We start from the raw sequence: 19,329 nt of genomic DNA, 5'->3' as shown, positions 1-19,329 counted from the left end.
GAGCTGTCGTTTCCCCTTTGGGAAGCAGGATGCTTGCGGCCCCCAGGCTGCGTGCCAATCCCCCTTGCTGCCTGGCTTCTGTTCACTGCTGGCTAGCGCTTCTGCAGCAGGTGAGCGTCTTGCCTAGAAACCGGGCGCTTGCCGTCCCTTGCTGGGAGCTCATGGCCCCACACACGTCCCTAGAGGGTGATGGCAACTTGGCTGAGAGCCAGCAGGTGAGCTGTAGTTCTCCATGCGGAGAGGCCTGCCGCGGGTTTCGAGAATCCTGAGTCAGGGCTGTGCTTCAAGCGGAGGGTGAGTTCCGAGGCTGGAGGAGGCTCGGAGTCACACTGGTTCCCAAGGGGGAACACTCATTGCCAAAAGTCTCTCCCGTGGCTCCAGTGCCCCCTTCCTGGGCCAGGGGCCCTTGGAAACCCCTCTGAATGGAAAGCCCAGCTCATCATCTGCCGGCCTCTCCTGCTGGCAGCGCTCGCGTTCGGCAGCCTTCAAACTGCTTCAGGAAGGCAGTTCCTTGGAGTCGGAGACTGGCAGGCTGGGCAGCCTGAGGGTGAGGCGTGCAGCTGCGTGAGGAAAGCCCTGGGCTTAGCATTCACCCTGGGACGTCGTGCCTGGGTTCTGGGTACCTCGGAGAGAACCTCCACTCACTCTCCAAGCTGAGATCAACAGGCAGGAGTTCCCTGAGCAGCGCTAAACCACAGCCCCTCCCAGGCTGTCCCAAGACGTCCGTGCGGCCTACTCCCACTTCAGCCATACAACACATGCAGACCCTGGGGGGAGCAACGTTCAAGATGGAAGGTCCCACTTGCACGGCCTGTGTGTCTCTTCCACTGCTCAGAAGCTGCTGAGGCACAGGCTGAGTGTCCACATTCACCCTGAGGCCTGAAGGCCAAACGGTCATTACCCCAGGGCGAAGTGGGTTGGATGTGGCTCCTTGGCGGCTCGCCCAGCAGCCCTGCTGCTGGCCTTGCCTTCGCTGCTGGCAAACCTCTGGGAGGAAAAAGAGCGTCTCTGGCAAGAATCAAAAAGTGCTTGCCATCCCCTGGCTAGGAGCGCCTCCTACACCCCTCTTTGTGCGGCGAGCACACACATCAACTACTACCCTCCAAGGAAGCTGCAGCTTTCCAGCCAGAAAGGCCTGCAGCCCTTGCCGTGAAACCACAGTCAACAGGCTGTTGGACTGGGCCAAGTGCCTTGTAGGAGGCCTTGGACGCGCAGGGCTGCACTGTTTTCCGTTGGGGCACACCGTTGGGGAGAAGGCTCTGGCCTAGCCATCAGCGCACACCCTCCTAGCCAGAGGCCCTTGGGGTCCACTGGGTGGGCAGGCTGAAGGCGCGAGCAGGGCTTTGGTGCTTGCAGAGTCAATTTGGGCCCTGCTTTGGAAGGGTTTCAGGGACCCAGTTCGAGGGAGGCTTAGCTTCCCTACTGTGGCACACCCAGGTCAGGTAGCCCAGCTGCCACCCTAAAGGCTCCCTGCTTTGCCCTCACCCTGGGGTCTCCCACGTGGGTTCTGTCTCCCCAAGCACAACCTCAATGTGGATCCAGTCTGGACAGAAAAGCACACAATATCCCAGAGCACTCCAGGGCCTCAGCGGCTCAAAGGGGCATCAAGGCCTACCTAGGGGGCCTCTCTTCCCTAGGCCATACCCAGCCTGCACACTCTCTGTGGAGCAAGCTTCATTCCTGGAAGGGCCCAGGGGGTGGGCATGAGGGTCTCTTCGGGGCTCGGAACGTGCAGATAACAGAGGCTGTGGGACAACAGCAACATGAGACCCTGACAGGAGAGCTGTCGTTTCCCCTTTGGGAAGCAGGATGCTTGCGGCCCCCAGGCTGCGTGCCAATCCCCCTTGCTGCCTGGCTTCTGTTCACTGCTGGCTAGCGCTTCTGCAGCAGGTGAGCGTCTTGCCTAGAAACCGGGCGCTTGCCGTCCCTTGCTGGGAGCTCATGGCCCCACACACGTCCCTAGAGGGTGATGGCAACTTGGCTGAGAGCCAGCAGGTGAGCTGTAGTTCTCCATGCGGAGAGGCCTGCCGCGGGTTTCGAGAATCCTGAGTCAGGGCTGTGCTTCAAGCGGAGGGTGAGTTCCGAGGCTGGAGGAGGCTCGGAGTCACACTGGTTCCCAAGGGGGAACACTCATTGCCAAAAGTCTCTCCCGTGGCTCCAGTGCCCCCTTCCTGGGCCAGGGGCCCTTGGAAACCCCTCTGAATGGAAAGCCCAGCTCATCATCTGCCGGCCTCTCCTGCTGGCAGCGCTCGCGTTCGGCAGCCTTCAAACTGCTTCAGGAAGGCAGTTCCTTGGAGTCGGAGACTGGCAGGCTGGGCAGCCTGAGGGTGAGGCGTGCAGCTGCGTGAGGAAAGCCCTGGGCTTAGCATTCACCCTGGGACGTCGTGCCTGGGTTCTGGGTACCTCGGAGAGAACCTCCACTCACTCTCCAAGCTGAGATCAACAGGCAGGAGTTCCCTGAGCAGCGCTAAACCACAGCCCCTCCCAGGCTGTCCCAAGACGTCCGTGCGGCCTACTCCCACTTCAGCCATACAACACATGCAGACCCTGGGGGGAGCAACGTTCAAGATGGAAGGTCCCACTTGCACGGCCTGTGTGTCTCTTCCACTGCTCAGAAGCTGCTGAGGCACAGGCTGAGTGTCCACATTCACCCTGAGGCCTGAAGGCCAAACGGTCATTACCCCAGGGCGAAGTGGGTTGGATGTGGCTCCTTGGCGGCTCGCCCAGCAGCCCTGCTGCTGGCCTTGCCTTCGCTGCTGGCAAACCTCTGGGAGGAAAAAGAGCGTCTCTGGCAAGAATCAAAAAGTGCTTGCCATCCCCTGGCTAGGAGCGCCTCCTACACCCCTCTTTGTGCGGCGAGCACACACATCAACTACTACCCTCCAAGGAAGCTGCAGCTTTCCAGCCAGAAAGGCCTGCAGCCCTTGCCGTGAAACCACAGTCAACAGGCTGTTGGACTGGGCCAAGTGCCTTGTAGGAGGCCTTGGACGCGCAGGGCTGCACTGTTTTCCGTTGGGGCACACCGTTGGGGAGAAGGCTCTGGCCTAGCCATCAGCGCACACCCTCCTAGCCAGAGGCCCTTGGGGTCCACTGGGTGGGCAGGCTGAAGGCGCGAGCAGGGCTTTGGTGCTTGCAGAGTCAATTTGGGCCCTGCTTTGGAAGGGTTTCAGGGACCCAGTTCGAGGGAGGCTTAGCTTCCCTACTGTGGCACACCCAGGTCAGGTAGCCCAGCTGCCACCCTAAAGGCTCCCTGCTTTGCCCTCACCCTGGGGTCTCCCACGTGGGTTCTGTCTCCCCAAGCACAACCTCAATGTGGATCCAGTCTGGACAGAAAAGCACACAATATCCCAGAGCACTCCAGGGCCTCAGCGGCTCAAAGGGGCATCAAGGCCTACCTAGGGGGCCTCTCTTCCCTAGGCCATACCCAGCCTGCACACTCTCTGTGGAGCAAGCTTCATTCCTGGAAGGGCCCAGGGGGTGGGCATGAGGGTCTCTTCGGGGCTCGGAACGTGCAGATAACAGAGGCTGTGGGACAACAGCAACATGAGACCCTGACAGGAGAGCTGTCGTTTCCCCTTTGGGAAGCAGGATGCTTGCGGCCCCCAGGCTGCGTGCCAATCCCCCTTGCTGCCTGGCTTCTGTTCACTGCTGGCTAGCGCTTCTGCAGCAGGTGAGCGTCTTGCCTAGAAACCGGGCGCTTGCCGTCCCTTGCTGGGAGCTCATGGCCCCACACACGTCCCTAGAGGGTGATGGCAACTTGGCTGAGAGCCAGCAGGTGAGCTGTAGTTCTCCATGCGGAGAGGCCTGCCGCGGGTTTCGAGAATCCTGAGTCAGGGCTGTGCTTCAAGCGGAGGGTGAGTTCCGAGGCTGGAGGAGGCTCGGAGTCACACTGGTTCCCAAGGGGGAACACTCATTGCCAAAAGTCTCTCCCGTGGCTCCAGTGCCCCCTTCCTGGGCCAGGGGCCCTTGGAAACCCCTCTGAATGGAAAGCCCAGCTCATCATCTGCCGGCCTCTCCTGCTGGCAGCGCTCGCGTTCGGCAGCCTTCAAACTGCTTCAGGAAGGCAGTTCCTTGGAGTCGGAGACTGGCAGGCTGGGCAGCCTGAGGGTGAGGCGTGCAGCTGCGTGAGGAAAGCCCTGGGCTTAGCATTCACCCTGGGACGTCGTGCCTGGGTTCTGGGTACCTCGGAGAGAACCTCCACTCACTCTCCAAGCTGAGATCAACAGGCAGGAGTTCCCTGAGCAGCGCTAAACCACAGCCCCTCCCAGGCTGTCCCAAGACGTCCGTGCGGCCTACTCCCACTTCAGCCATACAACACATGCAGACCCTGGGGGGAGCAACGTTCAAGATGGAAGGTCCCACTTGCACGGCCTGTGTGTCTCTTCCACTGCTCAGAAGCTGCTGAGGCACAGGCTGAGTGTCCACATTCACCCTGAGGCCTGAAGGCCAAACGGTCATTACCCCAGGGCGAAGTGGGTTGGATGTGGCTCCTTGGCGGCTCGCCCAGCAGCCCTGCTGCTGGCCTTGCCTTCGCTGCTGGCAAACCTCTGGGAGGAAAAAGAGCGTCTCTGGCAAGAATCAAAAAGTGCTTGCCATCCCCTGGCTAGGAGCGCCTCCTACACCCCTCTTTGTGCGGCGAGCACACACATCAACTACTACCCTCCAAGGAAGCTGCAGCTTTCCAGCCAGAAAGGCCTGCAGCCCTTGCCGTGAAACCACAGTCAACAGGCTGTTGGACTGGGCCAAGTGCCTTGTAGGAGGCCTTGGACGCGCAGGGCTGCACTGTTTTCCGTTGGGGCACACCGTTGGGGAGAAGGCTCTGGCCTAGCCATCAGCGCACACCCTCCTAGCCAGAGGCCCTTGGGGTCCACTGGGTGGGCAGGCTGAAGGCGCGAGCAGGGCTTTGGTGCTTGCAGAGTCAATTTGGGCCCTGCTTTGGAAGGGTTTCAGGGACCCAGTTCGAGGGAGGCTTAGCTTCCCTACTGTGGCACACCCAGGTCAGGTAGCCCAGCTGCCACCCTAAAGGCTCCCTGCTTTGCCCTCACCCTGGGGTCTCCCACGTGGGTTCTGTCTCCCCAAGCACAACCTCAATGTGGATCCAGTCTGGACAGAAAAGCACACAATATCCCAGAGCACTCCAGGGCCTCAGCGGCTCAAAGGGGCATCAAGGCCTACCTAGGGGGCCTCTCTTCCCTAGGCCATACCCAGCCTGCACACTCTCTGTGGAGCAAGCTTCATTCCTGGAAGGGCCCAGGGGGTGGGCATGAGGGTCTCTTCGGGGCTCGGAACGTGCAGATAACAGAGGCTGTGGGACAACAGCAACATGAGACCCTGACAGGAGAGCTGTCGTTTCCCCTTTGGGAAGCAGGATGCTTGCGGCCCCCAGGCTGCGTGCCAATCCCCCTTGCTGCCTGGCTTCTGTTCACTGCTGGCTAGCGCTTCTGCAGCAGGTGAGCGTCTTGCCTAGAAACCGGGCGCTTGCCGTCCCTTGCTGGGAGCTCATGGCCCCACACACGTCCCTAGAGGGTGATGGCAACTTGGCTGAGAGCCAGCAGGTGAGCTGTAGTTCTCCATGCGGAGAGGCCTGCCGCGGGTTTCGAGAATCCTGAGTCAGGGCTGTGCTTCAAGCGGAGGGTGAGTTCCGAGGCTGGAGGAGGCTCGGAGTCACACTGGTTCCCAAGGGGGAACACTCATTGCCAAAAGTCTCTCCCGTGGCTCCAGTGCCCCCTTCCTGGGCCAGGGGCCCTTGGAAACCCCTCTGAATGGAAAGCCCAGCTCATCATCTGCCGGCCTCTCCTGCTGGCAGCGCTCGCGTTCGGCAGCCTTCAAACTGCTTCAGGAAGGCAGTTCCTTGGAGTCGGAGACTGGCAGGCTGGGCAGCCTGAGGGTGAGGCGTGCAGCTGCGTGAGGAAAGCCCTGGGCTTAGCATTCACCCTGGGACGTCGTGCCTGGGTTCTGGGTACCTCGGAAAGAACCTCCACTCACTCTCCAAGCTGAGATCAACAGGCAGGAGTTCCCTGAGCAGCGCTAAACCACAGCCCCTCCCAGGCTGTCCCAAGACGTCCGTGCGGCCTACTCCCACTTCAGCCATACAACACATGCAGACCCTGGGGGGAGCAACGTTCAAGATGGAAGGTCCCACTTGCACGGCCTGTGTGTCTCTTCCACTGCTCAGAAGCTGCTGAGGCACAGGCTGAGTGTCCACATTCACCCTGAGGCCTGAAGGCCAAACGGTCATTACCCCAGGGCGAAGTGGGTTGGATGTGGCTCCTTGGCGGCTCGCCCAGCAGCCCTGCTGCTGGCCTTGCCTTCGCTGCTGGCAAACCTCTGGGAGGAAAAAGAGCGTCTCTGGCAAGAATCAAAAAGTGCTTGCCATCCCCTGGCTAGGAGCGCCTCCTACACCCCTCTTTGTGCGGCGAGCACACACATCAACTACTACCCTCCAAGGAAGCTGCAGCTTTCCAGCCAGAAAGGCCTGCAGCCCTTGCCGTGAAACCACAGTCAACAGGCTGTTGGACTGGGCCAAGTGCCTTGTAGGAGGCCTTGGACGCGCAGGGCTGCACTGTTTTCCGTTGGGGCACACCGTTGGGGAGAAGGCTCTGGCCTAGCCATCAGCGCACACCCTCCTAGCCAGAGGCCCTTGGGGTCCACTGGGTGGGCAGGCTGAAGGCGCGAGCAGGGCTTTGGTGCTTGCAGAGTCAATTTGGGCCCTGCTTTGGAAGGGTTTCAGGGACCCAGTTCGAGGGAGGCTTAGCTTCCCTGCTGTGGCACACCCAGGTCAGGTAGCCCAGCTGCCACCCTAAAGGCTCCCTGCTTTGCCCTCACCCTGGGGTCTCCCACGTGGGTTCTGTCTCCCCAAGCACAACCTCAATGTGGATCCAGTCTGGACAGAAAAGCACACAATATCCCAGAGCACTCCAGGGCCTCAGCGGCTCAAAGGGGCATCAAGGCCTACCTAGGGGGCCTCTCTTCCCTAGGCCATACCCAGCCTGCACACTCTCTGTGGAGCAAGCTTCATTCCTGGAAGGGCCCAGGGGGTGGGCATGAGGGTCTCTTTGGGGCTCGGAACGTGCAGATAACAGAGGCTGTGGGACAACAGCAACATGAGACCCTGACAGGAGAGCTGTCGTTTCCCCTTTGGGAAGCAGGATGCTTGCGGCCCCCAGGCTGCGTGCCAATCCCCCTTGCTGCCTGGCTTCTGTTCACTGCTGGCTAGCGCTTCTGCAGCAGGTGAGCGTCTTGCCTAGAAACCGGGCGCTTGCCGTCCCTTGCTGGGAGCTCATGGCCCCACACACGTCCCTAGAGGGTGATGGCAACTTGGCTGAGAGCCAGCAGGTGAGCTGTAGTTCTCCATGCGGAGAGGCCTGCCGCGGGTTTCGAGAATCCTGAGTCAGGGCTGTGCTTCAAGCGGAGGGTGAGTTCCGAGGCTGGAGGAGGCTCGGAGTCACACTGGTTCCCAAGGGGGAACACTCATTGCCAAAAGTCTCTCCCGTGGCTCCAGTGCCCCCTTCCTGGGCCAGGGGCCCTTGGAAACCCCTCTGAATGGAAAGCCCAGCTCATCATCTGCCGGCCTCTACTGCTGGCAGCGCTCGCGTTCGGCAGCCTTCAAACTGCTTCAGGAAGGCAGTTCCTTGGAGTCGGAGACTGGCAGGCTGGGCAGCCTGAGGGTGAGGCGTGCAGCTGCGTGAGGAAAGCCCTGGGCTTAGCATTCACCCTGGGACGTCGTGCCTGGGTTCTGGGTACCTCGGAGAGAACCTCCACTCACTCTCCAAGCTGAGATCAACAGGCAGGAGTTCCCTGAGCAGCGCTAAACCACAGCCCCTCCCAGGCTGTCCCAAGACGTCCGTGCGGCCTACTCCCACTTCAGCCATACAACACATGCAGACCCTGGGGGGAGCAACGTTCAAGATGGAAGGTCCCACTTGCACGGCCTGTGTGTCTCTTCCACTGCTCAGAAGCTGCTGAGGCACAGGCTGAGTGTCCACATTCACCCTGAGGCCTGAAGGCCAAACGGTCATTACCCCAGGGCGAAGTGGGTTGGATGTGGCTCCTTGGCGGCTCGCCCAGCAGCCCTGCTGCTGGCCTTGCCTTCGCTGCTGGCAAACCTCTGGGAGGAAAAAGAGCGTCTCTGGCAAGAATCAAAAAGTGCTTGCCATCCCCTGGCTAGGAGCGCCTCCTACACCCCTCTTTGTGCGGCGAGCACACACATCAACTACTACCCTCCAAGGAAGCTGCAGCTTTCCAGCCAGAAAGGCCTGCAGCCCTTGCCGTGAAACCACAGTCAACAGGCTGTTGGACTGGGCCAAGTGCCTTGTAGGAGGCCTTGGACGCGCAGGGCTGCACTGTTTTCCGTTGGGGCACACCGTTGGGGAGAAGGCTCTGGCCTAGCCATCAGCGCACACCCTCCTAGCCAGAGGCCCTTGGGGTCCACTGGGTGGGCAGGCTGAAGGCGCGAGCAGGGCTTTGGTGCTTGCAGAGTCAATTTGGGCCCTACTTTGGAAGGGTTTCAGGGACCCAGTTCGAGGGAGGCTTAGCTTCCCTGCTGTGGCACACCCAGGTCAGGTAGCCCAGCTGCCACCCTAAAGGCTCCCTGCTTTGCCCTCACCCTGGGGTCTCCCACGTGGGTTCTGTCTCCCCAAGCACAACCTCAATGTGGATCCAGTCTGGACAGAAAAGCACACAATATCCCAGAGCACTCCAGGGCCTCAGCGGCTCAAAGGGGCATCAAGGCCTACCTAGGGGGCCTCTCTTCCCTAGGCCATACCCAGCCTGCACACTCTCTGTGGAGCAAGCTTCATTCCTGGAAGGGCCCAGGGGGTGGGCATGAGGGTCTCTTCGGGGCTCGGAATGTGTGGATAACAGAGGCTGTGGGACAACAGCAACATGAGACCCTGACAGGAGAGCTGTCGTTTCCCCTTTGGGAAGCAGGATGCTTGCGGCCCCCAGGCTGCGTGCCAATCCCCCTTGCTGCCTGGCTTCTGTTCACTGCTGGCTAGCGCTTCTGCAGCAGGTGAGCGTCTTGCCTAGAAACCGGGCGCTTGCCGTCCCTTGCTGGGAGCTCATGGCCCCACACACGTCCCTAGAGGGTGATGGCAACTTGGCTGAGAGCCAGCAGGTGAGCTGTAGTTCTCCATGCGGAGAGGCCTGCCGCGGGTTTCGAGAATCCTGAGTCAGGGCTGTGCTTCAAGCGGAGGGTGAGTTCCGAGGCTGGAGGAGGCTCGGAGTCACACTGGTTCCCAAGGGGGAACACTCATTGCCAAAAGTCTCTCCCGTGGCTCCAGTGCCCCCTTCCTGGGCCAGGGGCCCTTGGAAACCCCTCTGAATGGAAAGCCCAGCTCATCATCTGCCGGCCTCTCCTGCTGGCAGCGCTCGCGTTCGGCAGCCTTCAAACTGCTTCAGGAAGGCAGTTCCTTGGAGTCGGAGACTGGCAGGCTGGGCAGCCTGAGGGTGAGGCGTGCAGCTGCGTGAGGAAAGCCCTGGGCTTAGCATTCACCCTGGGACGTCGTGCCTGGGTTCTGGGTACCTCGGAGAGAACCTCCACTCACTCTCCAAGCTGAGATCAACAGGCAGGAGTTCCCTGAGCAGCGCTAAACCACAGCCCCTCCCAGGCTGTCCCAAGACGTCCGTGCGGCCTACTCCCACTTCAGCCATACAACACATGCAGACCCTGGGGGGAGCAACGTTCAAGATGGAAGGTCCCACTTGCACGGCCTGTGTGTCTCTTCCACTGCTCAGAAGCTGCTGAGGCACAGGCTGAGTGTCCACATTCACCCTGAGGCCTGAAGGCCAAACGGTCATTACCCCAGGGCGAAGTGGGTTGGATGTGGCTCCTTGGCGGCTCGCCCAGCAGCCCTGCTGCTGGCCTTGCCTTCGCTGCTGGCAAACCTCTGGGAGGAAAAAGAGCGTCTCTGGCAAGAATCAAAAAGTGCTTGCCATCCCCTGGCTAGGAGCGCCTCCTACACCCCTCTTTGTGCGGCGAGCACACACATCAACTACTACCCTCCAAGGAAGCTGCAGCTTTCCAGCCAGAAAGGCCTGCAGCCCTTGCCGTGAAACCACAGTCAACAGGCTGTTGGACTGGGCCAAGTGCCTTGTAGGAGGCCTTGGACGCGCAGGGCTGCACTGTTTTCCGTTGGGGCACACCGTTGGGGAGAAGGCTCTGGCCTAGCCATCAGCGCACACCCTCCTAGCCAGAGGCCCTTGGGATCCACTGGGTGGGCAGGCTGAAGGCGCGAGCAGGGCTTTGGTGCTTGCAGAGTCAATTTGGGCCCTGCTTTGGAAGGGTTTCAGGGACCCAGTTCTAGGGAGGCTTAGCTTCCCTGCTGTGGCACACCCAGGTCAGGTAGCCCAGCTGCCACCCTAAAGGCTCCCTGCTTTGCCCTCACCCTGGGGTCTCCCACGTGGGTTCTGTCTCCCCAAGCACAACCTCAATGTGGATCCAGTCTGGACAGAAAAGCACACAATATCCCAGAGCACTCCAGGGCCTCAGCGGCTCAAAGGGGCATCAAGGCCTACCTAGGGGCCCTCTCTTCCCTAGGCCATACCCAGCCTGCACACTCTCTGTGGAGCAAGCTTCATTCCTGGAAGGGCCCACGGGGTGGGCATGAGGGTCTCTTCGGGGCTCGGAACGTGCAGATAACAGAGGCTGTGGGACAACAGCAACATGAGACCCTGACAGGAGAGCTGTCGTTTCCCCTTTGGGAAGCAGGATGCTTGCGGCCCCCAGGCTGCGTGCCAATCCCCCTTGCTGCCTGGCTTCTGTTCACTGCTGGCTAGCGCTTCTGCAGCAGGTGAGCGTCTTGCCTAGAAACCGGGCGCTTGCCGTCCCTTGCTGGGAGCTCATGGCCCCACACACGTCCCTAGAGGGTGATGGCAACTTGGCTGAGAGCCAGCAGGTGAGCTGTAGTTCTCCATGCGGAGAGGCCTGCCGCGGGTTTCGAGAATCCTGAGTCAGGGCTGTGCTTCAAGCGGAGGGTGAGTTCCGAGGCTGGAGGAGGCTCGGAGTCACACTGGTTCCCAAGGGGGAACACTCATTGCCAAAAGTCTCTCCCGTGGCTCCAGTGCCCCCTTCCTGGGCCAGGGGCCCTTGGAAACCCCTCTGAATGGAAAGCCCAGCTCATCATCTGCCGGCCTCTCCTGCTGGCAGCGCTCGCGTTCGGCAGCCTTCAAACTGCTTCAGGAAGGCAGTTCCTTGGAGTCGGAGACTGGCAGGCTGGGCAGCCTGAGGGTGAGGCGTGCAGCTGCGTGAGGAAAGCCCTGGGCTTAGCATTCACCCTGGGACGTCGTGCCTGGGTTCTGGGTACCTCGGAGAGAACCTCCACTCACTCTCCAAGCTGAGATCAACAGGCAGGAGTTCCCTGAGCAGCGCTAAACCACAGCCCCTCCCAGGCTGTCCCAAGACGTCCGTGCGGCCTACTCCCACTTCAGCCATACAACACATGCAGACCCTCGGGGGAGCAACGTTCAAGATGGAAGGTCCCACTTGCACGGCCTGTGTGTCTCTTCCACTGCTCAGAAGCTGCTGAGGCCCAGGCTGAGTGTCCACATTCACCCTGAGGCCTGAAGGCCAAACGGTCATTACCCCAGGGCGAAGTGGGTTGGATGTGGCTCCTTGGCGGCTCGCCCAGCAGCCCTGCTGCTGGCCTTGCCTTCGCTGCTGGCAAACCTCTGGGAGGAAAAAGAGCGTCTCTGGCAAGAATCAAAAAGTGCTTGCCATCCCCTGGCTAGGAGCGCCTCCTACACCCCTCTTTGTGCGGCGAGCACACACATCAACTACTACCCTCCAAGGAAGCTGCAGCTTTCCAGCCAGAAAGGCCTGCAGCCCTTGCCGTGAAACCACAGTCAACAGGCTGTTGGACTGGGCCAAGTGCCTTGTAGGAGGCCTTGGACGCGCAGGGCTGCACTGTTTTCCGTTGGGGCACACCGTTGGGGAGAAGGCTCTGGCCTAGCCATCAGCGCACACCCTCCTAGCCAGAGGCCCTTGGGATCCACTGGGTGGGCAGGCTGAAGGTGCGAGCAGGGCTTTGGTGCTTGCAGAGTCAATTTGGGCCCTGCTTTGGAAGGGTTTCAGGGACCCAGTTCTAGGGAGGCTTAGCTTCTCTGCTGTGGCACACCCAGGTCAGGTAGCCCAGCTGCCACCCTAAAGGCTCCCTGCTTTGCCCTCACCCTGGGGTCTCCCACGTGGGTTCTGTCTCCCCAAGCACAACCTCAATGTGGATCCAGTCTGGACAGAAAAGCACACAATATCCCAGAGCACTCCAGGGCCTCAGCGGCTCAAAGGGGCATCAAGGCCTACCTAGGGGGCCTCTCTTCCCTAGGCCATACCCAGCCTGCACACTCTCTGTGGAGCAAGCTTCATTCCTGGAAGGGCCCAGGGGGTGGGCATGAGGGTCTCTTCGGGGCTCGGAACGTGCAGATAACAGAGGCTGTGGGACAACAGCAACATGAGACCCTGACAGGAGAGCTGTCGTTTCCCCTTTGGGAAGCAGGATGCTTGCGGCCCCCAGGCTGCGTGCCAATCCCCCTTGCTGCCTGGCTTCTGTTCACTGCTGGCTAGCGCTTCTGCAGCAGGTGAGCGTCTTGCCTAGAAACCGGGCGCTTGCCGTCCCTTGCTGGGAGCTCATGGCCCCACACACGTCCCTAGAGGGTGATGGCAACTTGGCTGAGAGCCAGCAGGTGAGCTGTAGTTCTCCATGCGGAGAGACCTGCCGCGGGTTTCGAGAATCCTGAGTCAGGGCTGTGCTTCAAGCGGAGGGTGAGTTCCGAGGCTGGAGGAGGCTCGGAGTCACACTGGTTCCCAAGGGGGAACACTCATTGCCAAAAGTCTCTCCCGTGGCTCCAGTGCCCCCTTCCTGGGCCAGGGGCCCTTGGAAACCCCTCTGAATGGAAAGCCCAGCTCATCATCTGCCGGCCTCTCCTGCGGGCAGCGCTCGCGTTCGGCAGCCTTCAAACTGCTTCAGGAAGGCAGTTCCTTGGAGTCGGAGACTGGCAGGCTGGGCAGCCTGAGGGTGAGGCGTGCAGCTGCGTGAGGAAAGCCCTGGGCTTAGCATTCACCCTGGGACGTCGTGCCTGGGTTCTGGGTACCTCGGAGAGAACCTCCACTCACTCTCCAAGCTGAGATCAACAGGCAGGAGTTCCCTGAGCAGCGCTAAACCACAGCCCCTCCCAGGCTGTCCCAAGACGTCCGTGCGGCCTACTCCCACTTCAGCCATACAACACATGCAGACCCTGGGGGGAGCAACGTTCAAGATGGAAGGTCCCACTTGCACGGCCTGTGTGTCTCTTCCACTGCTCAGAAGCTGCTGAGGCACAGGCTGAGTGTCCACATTCACCCTGAGGCCTGAAGGCCAAACGGTCATTACCCCAGGGCGAAGTGGGTTGGATGTGGCTCCTTGGCGGCTCGCCCAGCAGCCCTGCTGCTGGCCTTGCCTTCGCTGCTGGCAAACCTCTGGGAGGAAAAAGAGCGTCTCTGGCAAGAATCAAAAAGTGCTTGCCATCCCCTGGCTAGGAGCGCCTCCTACACCCCTCTTTGTGCGGCGAGCACACACATCAACTACTACCCTCCAAGGAAGCTGCAGCTTTCCAGCCAGAAAGGCCTGCAGCCCTTGCCGTGAAACCACAGTCAACAGGCTGTTGGACTGGGCCAAGTGCCTTGTAGGAGGCCTTGGACGCGCAGGGCTGCACTGTTTTCCGTTGGGGCACACCGTTGGAGAGAAGGCTCTGGCCTAGCCATCAGCGCACACCCTCCTAGCCAGAGGCCCTTGGGGTCCACTGGGTGGGCAGGCTGAAGGCGCGAGCAGGGCTTTGGTGCTTGCAGAGTCAATTTGGGCCCTGCTTTGGAAGGGTTTCAGGGACCCAGTTCTAGGGAGGCTTAGCTTCCCTGCTGTGGCACACCCAGGTCAGGTAGCCCAGCTGCCACCCTAAAGGCTCCCTGCTTTGCCCTCACCCTGGGGTCTCCCACGTGGGTTCTGTCTCCCCAAGCACAACCTCAATGTGGATCCAGTCTGGACAGAAAAGCACACAATATCCCAGAGCACTCCAGGGCCTCAGCGGCTCAAAGGGGCATCAAGGCCTACCTAGGGGGCCTCTCTTCCCTAGGCCATACCCAGCCTGCACACTCTCTGTGGAGCAAGCTTCATTCCTGGAAGGGCCCAGGGGGTGGGCATGAGGGTCTCTTTGGGGCTCGGAACGTGCAGATAACAGAGGCTGTGGGACAACAGCAACATGAGACCCTGACAGGAGAGCTGTCGTTTCCCCTTTGGGAAGCAGGATGCTTGCGGCCCCCAGGCTGCGTGCCAATCCCCCTTGCTGCCTGGCTTCTGTTCACTGCTGGCTAGCGCTTCTGCAGCAGGTGAGCGTCTTGCCTAGAAACCGGGCGCTTGCCGTCCCTTGCTGGGAGCTCATGGCCCCACACACGTCCCTAGAGGGTGATGGCAACTTGGCTGAGAGCCAGCAGGTGAGCTGTAGTTCTCCATGCGGAGAGGCCTGCCGCGGGTTTCGAGAATCCTGAGTCAGGGCTGTGCTTCAAGCGGAGGGTGAGTTCCGAGGCTGGAGGAGGCTCGGAGTCACACTGGTTCCCAAGGGGGAACACTCATTGCCAAAAGTCTCTCCCGTGGCTCCAGTGCCCCCTTCCTGGGCCAGGGGCCCTTGGAAACCCCTCTGAATGGAAAGCCCAGCTCATCATCTGCCGGCCTCTCCTGCTGGCAGCGCTCGCGTTCGGCATCCTTCAAACTGCTTCAGGAAGGCAGTTCCTTGGAGTCGGAGACTGGCAGGCTGGGCAGCCTGAGGGTGAGGCGTGCAGCTGCGTGAGGAAAGCCCTGGGCTTAGCATTCACCCTGGGACGTCGTGCCTGGGTTCTGGGTACCTCGGAGAGAACCTCCACTCACTCTCCAAGCTGAGATCAACAGGCAGGAGTTCCCTGAGCAGCGCTAAACCACAGCCCCTCCCAGGCTGTCCCAAGACGTCCGTGCGGCCTACTCCCACTTCAGCCATACAACACATGCAGACCCTGGGGGGAGCAACGTTCAAGATGGAAGGTCCCACTTGCACGGCCTGTGTGTCTCTTCCACTGCTCAGAAGCTGCTGAGGCACAGGCTGAGTGTCCACATTCACCCTGAGGCCTGAAGGCCAAACGGTCATTACCCCAGGGCGAAGTGGGTTGGATGTGGCTCCTTGGCGGCTCGCCCAGCAGCCCTGCTGCTGGCCTTGCCTTCGCTGCTGGCAAACCTCTGGGAGGAAAAAGAGCGTCTCTGGCAAGAATCAAAAAGTGCTTGCCATCCCCTGGCTAGGAGCGCCTCCTACACCCCTCTTTGTGCGGCGAGCACACACATCAACTACTACCCTCCAAGGAAGCTGCAGCTTTCCAGCCAGAAAGGCCTGCAGCCCTTGCCGTGAAACCACAGTCAACAGGCTGTTGGACTGGGCCAAGTGCCTTGTAGGAGGCCTTGGACGCGCAGGGCTGCACTGTTTTCCGTTGGGGCACACCGTTGGGGAGAAGGCTCTGGCCTAGCCATCAGCGCACACCCTCCTAGCCAGAGGCCCTTGGGGTCCACTGGGTGGGCAGGCTGAAGGCGCGAGCAGGGCTTTGGTGCTTGCAGAGTCAATTTGTGCCCTGCTTTGGAAGGGTTTCAGGGACCCAGTTCTAGGGAGGCTTAGCTTCCCTGCTGTGGCACACCCAGGTCAGGTAGCCCAGCTGCCACCCTAAAGGCTCCCTGCTTTGCCCTCACCCTGGGGTCTCCCACGTGGGTTCTGTCTCCCCAAGCACAACCTCAATGTGGATCCAGTCTGGACAGAAAAGCACACAATATCCCAGAGCACTCCAGGGCCTCAGCGGCTCAAAGGGGCATCAAGGCCTACCTAGGGGGCCTCTCTTCCCTAGGCCATACCCAGCCTGCACACTCTCTGTGGAGCAAGCTTCATTCCTGGAAGGGCCCACGGGGTGGGCATGAGGGTCTCTTTGGGGCTCGGAACGTGCAGATAACAGAGGCTGTGGGACAACAGCAACATGAGACCCTGACAGGAGAGCTGTCGTTTCCCCTTTGGGAAGCAGGATGCTTGCGGCCCCCAGGCTGCGTGCCAATCCCCCTTGCTGCCTGGCTTCTGTTCACTGCTGGCTAGCACTTCTGCAGCAGGTGAGCGTCTTGCCTAGAAACCGGGCGCTTGCCGTCCCTTGCTGGGAGCTCATGGCCCCACACACGTCGCTAGAGGGTGATGGCAACTTGGCTGAGAGCCAGCAGGTGAGCTGTAGTTCTCCATGCGGAGAGGCCTGCCGCGGGTTTCGAGAATCCTGAGTCAGGGCTGTGCTTCAAGCGGAGGGTGAGTTCCGAGGCTGGAGGAGGCTCGGAGTCACACTGGTTCCCAAGGGGGAACACTCATTGCCAAAAGTCTCTCCCGTGGCTCCAGTGCCCCCTTCCTGGGCCAGGGGCCCTTGGAAACCCCTCTGAATGGAAAGCCCAGCTCATCATCTGCCGGCCTCTCCTGCTGGCAGCGCTCGCGTTCGGCAGCCTTCAAACTGCTTCAGGAAGGCAGTTCCTTGGAGTCGGAGACTGGCGGGCTGGGCAGCCTGAGGGTGAGGCGTGCAGCTGCGTGAGGAAAGCCCTGGGCTTAGCATTCACCCTGGGACGTCGTGCCTGGGTTCTGGGTACCTCGGAGAGAACCTCCACTCACTCTCCAAGCTGAGATCAACAGGCAGGAGTTCCCTGAGCAGCGCTAAACCACAGCCCCTCCCAGGCTGTCCCAAGACGTCCGTGCGGCCTACTCCCACTTCAGCCATACAACACATGCAGACCCTGGGGGGAGCAACGTTCAAGATGGAAGGTCCCACTTGCACGGCCTGTGTGTCTCTTCCACTGCTCAGAAGCTGCTGAGGCACAGGCTGAGTGTCCACATTCACCCTGAGGCCTGAAGGCCAAACGGTCATTACCCCAGGGCGAAGTGGGTTGGATGTGGCTCCTTGGCGGCTCGCCCAGCAGCCCTGCTGCTGGCCTTGCCTTCGCTGCTGGCAAACCTCTGGGAGGAAAAAGAGCGTCTCTGGCAAGAATCAAAAAGTGCTTGCCATCCCCTGGCTAGGAGCGCCTCCTACACCCCTCTTTGTGCGGCGAGCACACACATCAACTACTACCCTCCAAGGAAGCTGCAGCTTTCCAGCCAGAAAGGCCTGCAGCCCTTGCCGTGAAACCACAGTCAACAGGCTGTTGGACTGGGCCAAGTGCCTTGTAGGAGGCCTTGGACGCGCAGGGCTGCACTGTTTTCCGTTGGGGCACACCGTTGGGGAGAAGGCTCTGGCCTAGCCATCAGCGCACACCCTCCTAGCCAGAGGCCCTTGGGGTCCACTGGGTGGGCAGGCTGAAGGCGCGAGCAGGGCTTTGGTGCTTGCAGAGTCAATTTGGGCCCTGCTTTGGAAGGGTTTCAGGGACCCAGTTCGAGGGAGGCTTAGCTTCCCTGCTGTGGCACACCCAGGTCAGGTAGCCCAGCTGCCACCCTAAAGGCTCCCTGCTTTGCCCTCACCCTGGGGTCTCCCACGTGGGTTCTGTCTCCCCAAGCACAACCTCAATGTGGATCCAGTCTGGACAGAAAAGCACACAATATCCCAGAGCACTCCAGGGCCTCAGCGGCTCAAAGGGGCATCAAGGCCTACCTAGGGGGCCTCTCTTCCCTAGGCCATACCCAGCCTGCACACTCTCTGTGGAGCAAGCTTCATTCCTGGAAGGGCCCAGGGGGTGGGCATGAGGGTCTCTTCGGGGCTCGGAACGTGCAGATAACAGAGGCTGTGGGACAACAGCAACATGAGACCCTGACAGGAGAGCTGTCGTTTCCCCTTTGGGAAGCAGGATGCTTGCGGCCCCCAGGCTGCGTGCCAATCCCCCTTGCTGCCTGGCTTCTGTTCACTGCTGGCTAGCGCTTCTGCAGCAGGTGAGCGTCTTGCCTAGAAACCGGGCGCTTGCCGTCCCTTGCTGGGAGCTCATGGCCCCACACACGTCCCTAGAGGGTGATGGCAACTTGGCTGAGAGCCAGCAGGTGAGCTGTAGTTCTCCATGCGGAGAGGCCTGCCGCGGGTTTCGAGAATCCTGAGTCAGGGCTGTGCTTCAAGCGGAGGGTGAGTTCCGAGGCTGGAGGAGGCTCGGAGTCACACTGGTTCCCAAGGGGGAACACTCATTGCCAAAAGTCTCTCCCGTGGCTCCAGTGCCCCCTTCCTGGGCCAGGGGCCCTTGGAAACCCCTCTGAATGGAAAGCCCAGCTCATCATCTGCCGGCCTCTCCTGCTGGCAGCGCTCGCGTTCGGCAGCCTTCAAACTGCTTCAGGAAGGCAGTTCCTTGGAGTCGGAGACTGGCAGGCTGGGCAGCCTGAGGGTGAGGCGTGCAGCTGCGTGAGGAAAGCCCTGGGCTTAGCATTCACCCTGGGACGTCGTGCCTGGGTTCTGGGTACCTCGGAGAGAACCTCCACTCACTCTCCAAGCTGAGATCAACAGGCAGGAGTTCCCTGAGCAGCGCTAAACCACAGCCCCTCCCAGGCTGTCCCAAGACGTCCGTGCGGCCTACTCCCACTTCAGCCATACAACACATGCAGACCCTGGGGGGAGCAACGTTCAAGATGGAAGGTCCCACTTGCACGGCCTGTGTGTCTCTTCCACTGCTCAGAAGCTGCTGAGGCACAGGCTGAGTGTCCACATTCACCCTGAGGCCTGAAGGCCAAACGGTCATTACCCCAGGGCGAAGTGGGTTGGATGTGGCTCCTTGGCGGCTCGCCCAGCAGCCCTGCTGCTGGCCTTGCCTTCGCTGCTGGCAAACCTCTGGGAGGAAAAAGAGCGTCTCTGGCAAGAATCAAAAAGTGCTTGCCATCCCCTGGCTAGGAGCGCCTCCTACACCCCTCTTTGTGCGGCGAGCACACACATCAACTACTACCCTCCAAGGAAGCTGCAGCTTTCCAGCCAGAAAGGCCTGCAGCCCTTGCCGTGAAACCACAGTCAACAGGCTGTTGGACTGGGCCAAGTGCCTTGTAGGAGGCCTTGGACGCGCAGGGCTGCACTGTTTTCCGTTGGGGCACACCGTTGGGGAGAAGGCTCTGGCCTAGCCATCAGCGCACACCCTCCTAGCCAGAGGCCCTTGGGGTCCACTGGGTGGGCAGGCTGAAGGCGCGAGCAGGGCTTTGGTGCTTGCAGAGTCAATTTGGGCCCTACTTTGGAAGGGTTTCAGGGACCCAGTTCGAGGGAGGCTTAGCTTCCCTGCTGTGGCACACCCAGGTCAGGTAGCCCAGCTGCCACCCTAAAGGCTCCCTGCTTTGCCCTCACCCTGGGGTCTCCCACGTGGGTTCTGTCTCCCCAAGCACAACCTC

The sequence above is a fragment of the Hippopotamus amphibius genome, chromosome 16 (assembly GCF_030028045.1).
Source record: "Hippopotamus amphibius kiboko isolate mHipAmp2 chromosome 16, mHipAmp2.hap2, whole genome shotgun sequence".
Lineage (NCBI taxonomy): Eukaryota > Metazoa > Chordata > Mammalia > Artiodactyla > Hippopotamidae > Hippopotamus > Hippopotamus amphibius.
Note: the sequence above shows the minus strand (reverse complement) of the source record.